Source organism: Ostrea edulis, chromosome 1, assembly GCF_947568905.1.
Source record: "Ostrea edulis chromosome 1, xbOstEdul1.1, whole genome shotgun sequence".
Lineage (NCBI taxonomy): Eukaryota > Metazoa > Mollusca > Bivalvia > Ostreida > Ostreidae > Ostrea > Ostrea edulis.
Window position 1 is genome coordinate 12,285,181 of NC_079164.1, and position 12,413 is coordinate 12,297,593.

The following is a 12,413-nucleotide window of genomic DNA, read 5'->3' on the forward strand; positions in this document are numbered from 1 at the left end:
TGCAGAAAAGACAAAAGCGGGTGGCTCAAGCAAGTTTTTCTGATCAAAGTTTGTCAATTGTTCTGTCTCTCTATGATAGCTTCTTTTCTTGTATTTTCGAGTTCTTCTACAGTACAACTTGGTTACTATTAACTAAACTCGCCACAAAGCATCTGAAGTTTATTGGAGTGAAGCCCCCCCCCCCCCCCTATTAAGGAAGTTTATTAAGAAATACCAATAATATGATGAAATCATTTTAAAAATCGTCTTTACTAGAAGCAGTGGGACAGAAATTTCGAACACCATTTCAGAGCTTTCTTATGTAGTGAAGATTCAAGGTGGTTCAATTCGAAAGTCGCACTTTTACGATGGGCCCATAAAGGAGTTCAAATGTTTTACATGGGTCGGGAAACATATTTTGAAATCTTTCTCGCACCTACAATGTTACAACATGCCACATTAATCATATCCTCAAATAAAATCTAAATGTATAAATTCGAATCAAATCGCACGAGGTTAGGCTGGATTCACAATGGGGGTGCAAAGTTGAACATATAGAAAAATACAGGAAAATAACTTTTAGATAATCATCTGAAGAAGAAGAAGAAGACTACAAATTCCCAAATTTACATGCAAGCATCGGCATATAGTCTAGATTCACTTTTGTACAAATCATAGCACAAGGGCTAGGGTGGGGCCATAAAAGGGGTTGAAAGACTTAAAATTGAAATATTAAGGAAAGAATCAAATTTACGCAAGTCAAGATCCCTAGGTCAGGGACGGCCAAAAAGGGGGTTCAAAGTCTAATAGAAAAATACGTTGAAAAAATTAGAACCTCAACAAGAGCTAGCAGGCTAAAACAAAGTTTCGATGGGGCAGTTATTTGGGGTTTCCAATAGCGAAACTTGGATTTTCTTGGTACACTCGGAGGTAGCATCACTTGTCAGCAACTCCTCTTACACCACTGAAGGCAATAAATTTAAATTTTCACAGAATCTTTATTACATAGTGCCATTTTGCACCTCTTAATTTATGTGTACATCAGAGAGATATTTGGTGTTTCCCGTAGCAAAACTTTGCTATTTTAAATTCTTTAAAAGAAAGGTACAACAGCAACTACTTGATGCTTATTCAAAACGTTTTCCTGAGGCCAAAGTGGAACTGCATAAGGAGTCCGAGTTTAAATTGATTTATATATGGAACCAGTTCACCTTGATCATCCTTCTACGATGGAGCTTTGCAGGTAGTTAGTATTTGTAAAGCTCTATAATTATATACACTGTACTAAAATGTGAGAGTTGAAATACAGTGAAATTGTTGCTCAAAATTTGGACGACAAACTCAAATTGACAGTCCTTATTAACACACAAGAAGTTTTCAAAATATGGACGTAAAACCTGAAAAACGGTATAATATCGACTTGATTAATTCTCCTTGTATAAAATTGCGAGAATATTTCTACGTATTTTTTTTATTGCAGCAAATATTACACAAAAAGTTATTATGGAATGATTAAAGTCAATAAAGCTGGAGGATGGCGGCAAAATCATTCAAAGTATATTGATTTTTTCTGATCTCCTTGTACAAGTCGACATAATTTTGACGTTATAAGGTAGCAGGGGACAGTTTCGCACTATAGGCCGGGTAAACTTTTTCAAAAAATGGAAATACCCCATATTTGAAGTGATAATACATGTGTAAAAATGTATACAATAATTTTAAGATGCATGTCAAATGTAGCTGAGTGCTTACTAAAAATGTTGATATACAACATGTAGGTGTCACCATGATTCCTAGCATATAGATGGGTGCACATACGAAACTAAGACACGTGGTCAGTTGCTGAAGAAATTCCGGTGAAAACATGCAGGGTCTAGCAAAAGGTCTGTAGCTGTGAGGGAAGGTGGATGGCCCCATATGAGAGGTAGATTTTTGAGAAGGGCAGATAGGGTTCTTGATTGTGCAACAGTGTCTAAATCCCCATGTTTGGTACTGTGATGATGTGGGGGTGGTGCGGATTAGCCCAAATGAGGGAAAATCAAAGCAAAAAAGGGGAACCTGCTCAAAGCAGGTTTTGTGCACCAGCACCAGTACTTATAGATTACATGTAATTTAGGGTCATAATTTATTAACTACACTAATATGAAATGCAAGTATTGACATGAAAGGGAAATATGATTTTTCATTAGTATGTCATAATCTGACTTTGGTGTATACCCCCTATCCACATGTTTCAAAACCAAAGAAACTGTCCCCTGCCACCTAAACATTTCATTGGAAGATGACACTAATTCTATTTTGCCATTTTGAGGTATAACACAACAACACGAGGCGGTTATACGTTTCCGTACTTTCTCGTCATAACGACTTAGTATCTCGTTATTACGAGATAATTCTCTCGTTATAAGGAGTTAACTTTCTCGTTATAACGAATTGATATCTTGTTATAACGAGTTAAGATTATCTGTTATAAAGTTTATCGTTATAACGAATTATTATCTTGTTATATTGAATGAATTGTCTCTTTATAACGAATTAACATCTCGTTATAACGATTTAGTATATATGGAAATGTTAAGGGCATGTTCTTTCCAAATTCTACAAAAGCCGGCTGGGCTCATTTTTGAAAACGTAAAAATATCTTAACTTATTATAACGAGTTAGTACTTCGTTATACCGAGATAGTATTTATGAAAATGTTAAGAGTCTGCTCCTTCCAAAATCTAAGCATAGCAATTATAAATTGTCAAAATCTACAAGAGTTAAGTTAATAAGATGTTTGACATACACATGATGATTTTATGATGACTGCATGAATTACGTAACAATTTTATTCGTCGTAAAGATGAAAAGGAATTGTTTATTTCTAGCAAGCAAATGAATAGGTGACGACACGTTTTTTGATGCAACAAAAATACATGTACTGATTTTCCATTATCAAGAATAAGTCTAGATTTTATCGTTTTGATATATCACAATGGTTTGATAAAATGTTCGAGCTAATTCAATATTTGAGTAACACATCAGTCAGCCTAGATGCAGATGATTTTATCGATTTATCAAGAATATAAATATAGTTGTGCTACCAATGCAAGCATGTCCATGTAGATCTAGTTGGTTTCTCCCTTTTTAGCTCACCTGAGCTGAAAGCTCAAGTCAGTTTTTCTGATCACTTTTTGCCTCCCTCTGTCTGTCAGTCAGTACAAAATATTTGAAATACATTTGCAACTTCCTCTCCAGAACCGCAGGTCCAATTCTAACCAAACTTGGCACAAAGCAAGCTTGGGTAAAGGGCTTTCCAGTTTGCTCAAATGAAGGGACAGGCCCCTTCAAAGGGGATATAATCACAAAAATGCTAAATTGAATCGGGTCATTTAAAAATATTATCAAGAACCATTGGACCAGGAGCAAATGTTGAAAAATCTTCTCAACAAACACTGAGTCAGAAAAGTTCAAATTTACATGAAAGTTTTCTGACATAGTGCAGATTCAAGTTTGTTAAATTCACAGCCCCCGGGGGAAGGGTGGGGCCACAATAGGGGATCAAAGTTTCAAATGCGAATATATAGGGAACATGTTTAAAAATCTTCTCAAGAAACACAGGGTCAGAAAAGTTGAAATGTACATGAGAGCTTCCTGAAATAGAGTAGATTCAAGTTTATTCAAACCATGGTCCCCAGGGTTTGGGTGGGGCCAAAATAGGGGATCAAAGTCTTATTTAGATACATAGGGGACATCTTCTTAAGAACCTCTCTGGGACAGAAAATTAGCAATTCAGATGAAAAATTCCCGACTTAGAATTGATTTAAGTTTGTTCAAATCGTGGTCTACGGGGATGGGTAGGGTGGGACCATAATAGGGGATGAAAGATTCATATGCTGATATATTTAGGAAAACTATCTGTATATCTTTTGAACTGTTTAAGCTGGGGCTTTCATTTTGTATACTCATTTTGTCTTTACAGAAAGACCTTTTATGTGATCCCATGGTGTGCGATCTTATGAACCTGACCTAGAAGTTTGACCTACTTTTATTAAAATTCTGATATATACAATATGTCCTGAACTATTTAAGGTTGTACTTTTCTATCTTGTATTTAAATTTCTTATTGCAAGACCTTTCATTTCATATCATGTCATTTGACATTGTGACAAGTACTTTGAGTTTGACCTACCTTTTAGAAAACATAGCCTATTAAATATATCCGGAACTATTGTATGTAGGGCTTTCTTAATCCGTGTATAGATTTTTTGGCAAGACCTTGTGACACAATGGTGTTTGATCTGTCAACGTATGATCTAGTTGAACGACCTGCATTCGTTAGGCACATCAGAGATATGCACATATACAGATTTACATGTAATACGACCGTTACTTCTCCAAATTCCGGCATACGAAATGAACAGAAATGACCTAAAAAAGAAAGAAAAAAAAGACCGGAGATCCCATTACAAGGCAGGCGTTGGCACTATATAAGATATACAAACTCTCAGATCTACTTGGTTCTATGTTTGAATAATGCAAACTGATATCATGAGAGGGGAATGGATAGAAATGTATATGCTCTTATTTTCCAATCTCAACAATTCAAATGATATGTATTTAGTCACGTTCTTGCCTCTTTGAAATAAATATAGTTTAAACTTTTAAATCATTTGTCTTTAGAAAAGAATAAAAATACAGAACACACACACTGTTCCAGATAACTCGGGAAACTGAACTAAGTTCATCCACCCAAAAATGTAATGCAAATCAGTATGCAATTTTCAAAGGTAGAATCAAGTAGGTTGATACTATTATATCGTCTATAAGTCTTGTCAACAGTTATCTTATGCATTTTGATTGAAATTCTCAATCTTTTACAGATTTTAAAATTTGCCATTGACCCCACCAGAGGTTGTGAGTCACGTTATCCAATCGCTTTCTCGTGAAACAGCTGACGAAATCTCAATTGCCATGGGACTAAAACGTAAACCGTGACGTTTTCCAGACACAAACAAAACCATACCAGAAAGACAACCTTTTAATTAATGGCTTGTAAATCTGAAGGATCAGATTATATAAATCAACAAAATCTCTGATGGTGAAATGATGTTGTCAGGTTGTAAATCTGAAGAATCAGATAATATAAATCAACAAAAGCTCTGATGGTGCAGTGTGATCTTGTGAGGAAGTCTTAAGGATCAGATGATATAAATCAACAAAAGCTCTGATGGTGAAGTGATCTTCTGAGGAAGTCAGTGGTAACTACAAAAGATTCCGTGGGACTGAAGGATATGCTTCCTTAGTGAGAAACGGAAACTCATCCTGTTAAGAACTAACTTAGCATCATGTTACCATCAAATTCAGAATGGAAACTGTTGTTAAATATAAATCACGAGACATGTTGTAGGAAGTATCGTACATACATTGTATATAGACCACAAATAACATCCAGGGTAATGTTACAGTGGTGAAGGGGTTTATTTCATCGACAGGCATCAATATCGCACTTGTACAGGATGTCTTCTGGGATCTGTACAACGACATTGTACGTGATAAAACGTGTTTTAAGATCATACACAGAGGTAGATGTGACCAGGGGTTTCATTGTACGTGCTCTCTGAAGCATGTGAACCAGAGGCGTCTTTGTACGTGCTCTTTGAAGCATACACGGAGACAAATGTGAACCAAAAGGTTCGTTATACGTGCTTTCTGATGCATACACAGAACGAGATGTGAACTAGACCAGGAGCTTCATTGTACGTTCTTTTGGAAGCATACATTCAGAAATACACAGACATGTAATTTTACAAATACACTCATGGGTAATAGTAATTACTTACAACATACAATAAAAAATGTGATTATAATGAATAGTGATCCGGTAGGGACGAAAATAGGTCTCCATATATAGCGCATTTCTCTGTGCTTTACATGTATATTGAATATTTCTTCACTTAATTGCAATATGTGCTTTATAAAATATTTCAAATGCAGCGTGGATCTTGTATGACCCTCTTTAATTTACGTCAAATGACTCATTCCCATTGATCGTGTAGCGTGTGACCACATGGCGACAATTCCATTGAAAACGAGTTCGACCATTTTCGATAGATAAAATGTCGATGTGACCGGTCGACAGTGGATGCGTACTCCTCCTAGACACCTGATTCCCCCTAGGAGTCTGTGTTTGCCCAATTCTCTATTCCTTATAGGAGTTGTGAGATTGAGCACTGTTCGTTATTTCCACCTTTTATTTAGATGTCGAGTTGAAGGCCACATGAAGCTGTCGAACAAAACAAGACTTTATATTTCTATTTTAGATTTAATTTCCGACAAAATAGAAATATCCAAAATATGTATATATAAATATTTACATAAAAATATTTATTTATATTTACATATAAATATCATATTTACATATGAATATTTGCATATATAAAATATGTAGCCGAAACTTTACGGGAGGCCCGGGTTCCACCCCGGAGTCACTTCAAATCTAAGACATTTAACACAGCTAGTGACTGTTCCTTCCCCCAAACGTCCGACATAAGAAAGTGAAAGCCACTGCTCTCTCAGATACACGTTTGTCCTTAAACACGGAGGTCGCGGTAGGCGCTGGCACAGAGAGAGAAAAAAAACCTCACTGCTACGGCCCTGAGCTCCATAAAGAAGTAAAACATTTGGCACTTCATCTACAGCTGGTAACATTTCTGCAGGATTGAAATTTCTCGATTGATTAAATATTGTTTAACGTCCTGCTCAAGAATATTTCACTCATATGAAGACGTCACCACTGCCGTGATAGGCTGCAAAATTTAGGCCAATCTATGCTCGGCGCTTATGGCCATTGAATAGGGAGGAATCTTTATCGTGCCACACCCGCTGTGACACGAGACCTCGGTTTCTTGCAATCTCATCCGAAGGACCGCCCCATTTAGTCGCATCTTACGACAAGCAAGGGGGTATTGAGGACCTATTTTAACCCGGAATTTCTCGAAGACTAAAATCAAAATACAAAAAAACTGAAATTAATGGAGTCTCCAGAGGGATTCCAGAATTCATTTATCTAGAAAGCATCTAGACGTAAGACATGGCTGAAAATGACCCATATCTCGTCAGGGAATAGCCTATCACTCGCTGGGAAATGATACATCACTCGCTGGGAAATGACACAACACTCACCGGGAAATGATTTAACACTCACCGGCAAATGACCATGGGGCTATTAATTGAATAATATACATGTAAAACATGCTAAGTATATCCGAGATAAATAGACCTAGACAATTTGACTATTATGTCATTATTGTCCCTTCATAGAAAAGCACAAAATCACGTAACGCAAACGTACACTAACTGCACGTCAAAAATATCACACAATTTATAACAACGTGGTTTTAAAAGTAGTAACACCGTAAACTGCACAGCAGAAATGCAATGTATCGTGCGTATATACACCTGTATTTTATACCTATACACAGAACAAAATAGTGGTATGCTTGAGTAAGTCAACTACGAAACATCCTGTAAAGTATATATGCATGTTTACGTAAAAACAAGAAAAAATCCTTCTAATACAAAATCTAAATGTACAGTATAAAACATATGAATAAATTTTGAACAAAATATTAAAGTTCATCTCACTCCTGTAGGAGAAATGTTTACCAAAAATTAATTAAGGTTGAACTTCTCCTGGGGGGGGGGGGGGGGAAGCCGCCCAGTTTGGACCTGAGAGTCTCACTAATTTCTTGCGGATGGAGTTGGCCTCGGTTTTGATGAGAGTGTCCTGAACATGATATATGGCATTGTGAACGTCTTTTGGTAAACTAAATAGTCCTGAACAAGTCTTTTACATCGTTGTTTGTTACATTTTCTCCACAATTTGCGAAATAGTTTTGTGTTTTCTCCCGTGTTTTCTTGCATGCGCGGTCTTATCTTGATCTCTAGTAAAATCGGTATCATTGGAAACATTATTCAGAAGATGAAAAAATCTCACAGTCTATTTATATTATTGTGAACATGGATAACGTGAGAACCTACATTAGCGTGAACATACGTAACGTGATCTGAGCTGTAAACATTAGCGTGAACATACGTAGCATAAGTTAAGCTGTGAACATGCGTAACGTGATCTGAGCTGTAAACATTAGCGTGAACATGCGTCACGTAATATTCGCTGTAAACATTAGTATGAACATTTGTAACGTGATTTGAGCTGTAAACATTAACGTGAACATACGTAACGTGACATGAGAGTCTGTAAACTTTAGTGTTACCTCACATAACATGAGAACCTGTAAACATTATCGTGAACACAGATACCGTGAGAGCCTGTAAACATTAGTGTGAACACACGTAACATGAGAGCATGTAAACATTAGAATGAACCCACGTAACACAAGAGTTTGCAAACATTAGCATGAACACACGTAACATGAGAGTCTGTAAACATTACCGTGAATACACGTAGCAAGAGAATCTGTAAACATTAACGTTGAACAAACGTAACTTGAGAATCTGTAAATAGAGTGAACACACGTAACATGAGAGTCTGTAAATATTAGCATGAACAAACATAAGATGAAATCCTGTAAAAACTAGCATGAACACACGTAACATGAGTCAGTATACATTAGCGTGAACAAACGTAACGTGAGTCTGAAAACATTAGCGTGAACACTCGTAACATGAAAGCCTGTAAACATTAGCATGAATGCACGTAACGTGAGAGTCTGTAAAAATTAGCGTGAATACACTTAACATGAGAGCTTGTAAACATTAGCGTGAACACATGTAACAAGAGAACCTGTAAACATAACGTGAACACATGTAACATGAGAGACTGTAAACATTATCATCAACGCACGTAACATAAGAACCTGTAAACATTAGTGTGAATACATATAACACGAGGTCCTATAAACATTAGCGTGATCACTCGTAACATGAGAACCTGTAAACCTTAGCGTTAACCCACATTACATGAGATTCTGAAAACCTTGCGTGAACATACTTAACATGAGAGCTTGAAAAATTAGCGTGAACAAACGTAACATGATAGCTTGTAAACATTAGCGTGAACCTACGTAACGTGATCTGAGCTGTAAACATTAGCGTGAACATACGTAACATGAGAGTCTGTAAACGTAAGCATGAACACACGTAACATGAGAGTATGTCAACATTAGCGTGAACACAGGTAACATGAGAGCCAGTAAATATTAGCATGAACACAGTGACATAATAGCTTGTAAACATTAGCGTGAACACACGTAACGTGAGAATCTGTATAAACATTAGCATGAACACAGATACATGAGAGCCTGTAAACCCTATCGTGAACACACGTAACGTGAGAGTCTGTAAACCTTAGAGCGATCGATCGTGGCGTAGCGTCCACACGAGGTTTTTCTCCCAAGTATTGGAAGACCTTATTGAACACAGGTCGCTTATAACTAACACGGCGGGTGTACATAAAATGCAATTCATATACAATGCAATGGACATAGAACGAACTACAGTACTCAACGGGTAAATAATGTACACAAATATTACACGTTCCACAAAGGAAATACAGCAAGATCGTAATTTACATTAAGAAGTACCACAATAAACCAGTAATTCAACAGTCTTAAACATGTTGATTGTGACACTAGGACTATCATGTTATCCACAATAAAATATCTGTAAAATTAGATTTCATTTAACTTTTGATTACTAAAATTCAAAACATAATCACGATACACCCAACAGCCGACTGCAGTGTCGTATAAGTAAAGTAAATATTGCGATCTTATCTACCTTATGACACACTCACCTTTCCAAGTGAGATTTATATACCTGTTTACCCGCCCCACTTGATTCTATCACCTGGGTTCATGTGAATTAGTAAATATGTACAAACCTGACAAATTATGAGGATTGTTCCACAGAAATAAATTACAAGTGTTTTTGCGTGTTACACTGGCGTGTTTTCTCCGTCTTACCCTAACACAAGTTTCCTTACAAAAAATCCGGATGTAAGATTTTCGTAAGTTCTAACTTGAGATACGACGCTTCTGTTTTACTAAATTATATGTATTCTTAAACAGCATGAGGGAAGTCATATTTATTTAGATGAAAGAAAAATATCTTAAAGGGACTGATTCACGATTTTCCTCCAAATTTTCACATTAAATGATCAAAATCTACAGTCTAATATGTTTAGAGGGTTTCACCAAACAAAGGTTATTCATCATGAGAGAAGCTCATTATAGAGAATTTATAACTTGTTTTGAAAACAAAGATTGAAGTGTGTTATTGTCTACAGGGTTTTCAAAATCAATGGATATTGGCCATGTTTATCTTATACATGTATATATCACATCTAAAGTATACTTTAGGTAAAATGTGTCATTTAAAAGTTAAAAGTTGTGATTGTACAAAATGAAGATACATGGTACATAAAGACTCGAGTCTTTGTTTACATAACACAGAATCAAAGCTACAATATTGCTCTTATCCCATCCTCATAAGTCAAGGTCTTATGATTACGTACTCTTGTAAGGAGAGTACGTAATCATAAAACCTTGACTTGTGAGGATGCTCTTATCCTTGCATTCAGACGGTCCAAAGTTTTGTTGTAAAGATATATATATATATTTTTTTATCTTTTATTGATTTTCATCATCATACATATATTCATATCCTTACGAAGCAGAGTTTATTCAAAAGTTTCTACATGAGAGGAAAAAATATCTTGCTGTGGCCTTCAACTCGACATTTCGATGTGTTATATATTCTAAGGTCGTTATAACGATCTAGTTCGCCAATACAACCTATCACTGGGTCAAATACTCTCTGACGTGGTTCATACCGATTGTTAGATCATTCTTGGTACACTGATTTAAACTACGGATAGTTCCGTTTACCTGATCAAGATATAGGGCTCACGGCGGGTATGACCGGTCGACAGGGGATTCGTACTCCTCCTAGGCACCTGGTCCCTCTCTGGTGTGTCCAGGGGTCCGTGTTTGCTTAACTTTCTATTTTGTATTGCTTATAGGAGTTCTGAAATTGATCACTGTTTGATAAATCCACCTCTCTTATAATAATAATCATTTTCATTTATAGGTCGATTCGATATATCCCTGTGAAGTCGAGATAAAAAACCCATAACGGAGTCCTCCACATCTGCTTCGTACTTAGATGTTTTTATTCAAAATGGATTTTAACAGCAAACTAAACTCAACTTTTTGTCAAGCAGAATGATTTCATCTTCTCTATCGTCAACTTCCCAAATTTATGTAGCTATATTCCATTATCACCTGTATATGGTGTTTATATATCTTAACTGATTTGATACGCATGAGCTTGTTCTACGTATGATCAGTTTGTAAATCGAGGCAGGCTACTGAAAAACAATTTGATGTTACAGAGGTTACAACAGTCTCGTTCAAAGCCAGCGTTTTGCAAATTTCTATGGTGGTTATAACGATCTTGTTTGCCAATATAACCTATCAAATGCTGTCTGATTGTTAAGCAGTTCTTGGCACACTGATGTTGACTACAAATAACTCCGTTTATCTGATCAAGAAATAGGGCCCATGGCGGGTGCGACCGCTCGACAGGGGATGTTACTCCTCCTAGGCACCTGACCCTTCCTCTGGTATATCCAGATGTTCGTGTTTGTCCAACTCTGTTTTGTATTGCTTGTAGGACTTATGAGGTTGATCACTGTTCGTTATCTCTACCTTTCATTGAACAGGTCAGAGATTTAAAAAAAAACACTAGGTCGAAGGTCGAGGTCAAACTTAATGGAAAACAATGATTTCCCACAAAATATTCATACATAAAATCCCGAGCTTAAATCATTCAAGAGATATTTCAAAAATCATTCCTATTTATCAGCATATACCACTTTGATCCCCTACTGTAGCCCCACCCTACCTCCGGGCACTATGAATTGCATCAACTTTTATCTACTCTGTCAGGAAGCTTTCGTGTAAATTTCCACCTTTTTGGCTCCGTGGTTTTTGAAAAGATTTCCCCCATATACTCGTATGTAAAACTTTGATCCCCTATTGTGGCCCCACCCTAATCTGGGGGGGGGGGGGGGGGGGGGGGGCAGGGGCATGATTTTTGCCAACTTGAATTTGCATTATATCGGGAAGCTTTCATGTCAATTTGAACTTCCCTGGTTCAGTGGTTCTTGAGAAGATTTTCCCTATATATCTGTATGTCTTGTATGTAAGCCTTTGATTCCCTATGGTGTCCCTTACATCAGTGGTCATGATTTTAACCAACTTAAATCTGCACCATGTCAGAACTTTTAGCTGTCAAATAAAGAACTTTTCTGGTACAGTCATTCTTGAAAAGATTTTCCCTATACATTCCTATGTAAAACTTTGATCCCCTATTGTGGCCCAGTGGTTGTGGAGATGAAAATTTGAAAAGTTTATGGACAGACA

General features: G+C 36.6%; 1 long non-coding RNA gene across 2 annotated transcripts in view; it reads left to right on the plus strand.

The window, feature by feature from the left end:
- The window catches only part of LOC130051209 (uncharacterized), a 35,132-nt gene extending 30,717 nt beyond the window's left edge, over positions 1–4,415 (plus strand). For both annotated transcript variants that reach the window (XR_008799613.1, XR_008799612.1), the window contains one exon: positions 3,944–4,415. This is a non-coding gene — a long non-coding RNA (uncharacterized LOC130051209). The remainder of the gene's footprint in view (positions 1–3,943) is intronic.
- Positions 4,416–12,413: the final 7,998 nt, after the last annotated feature.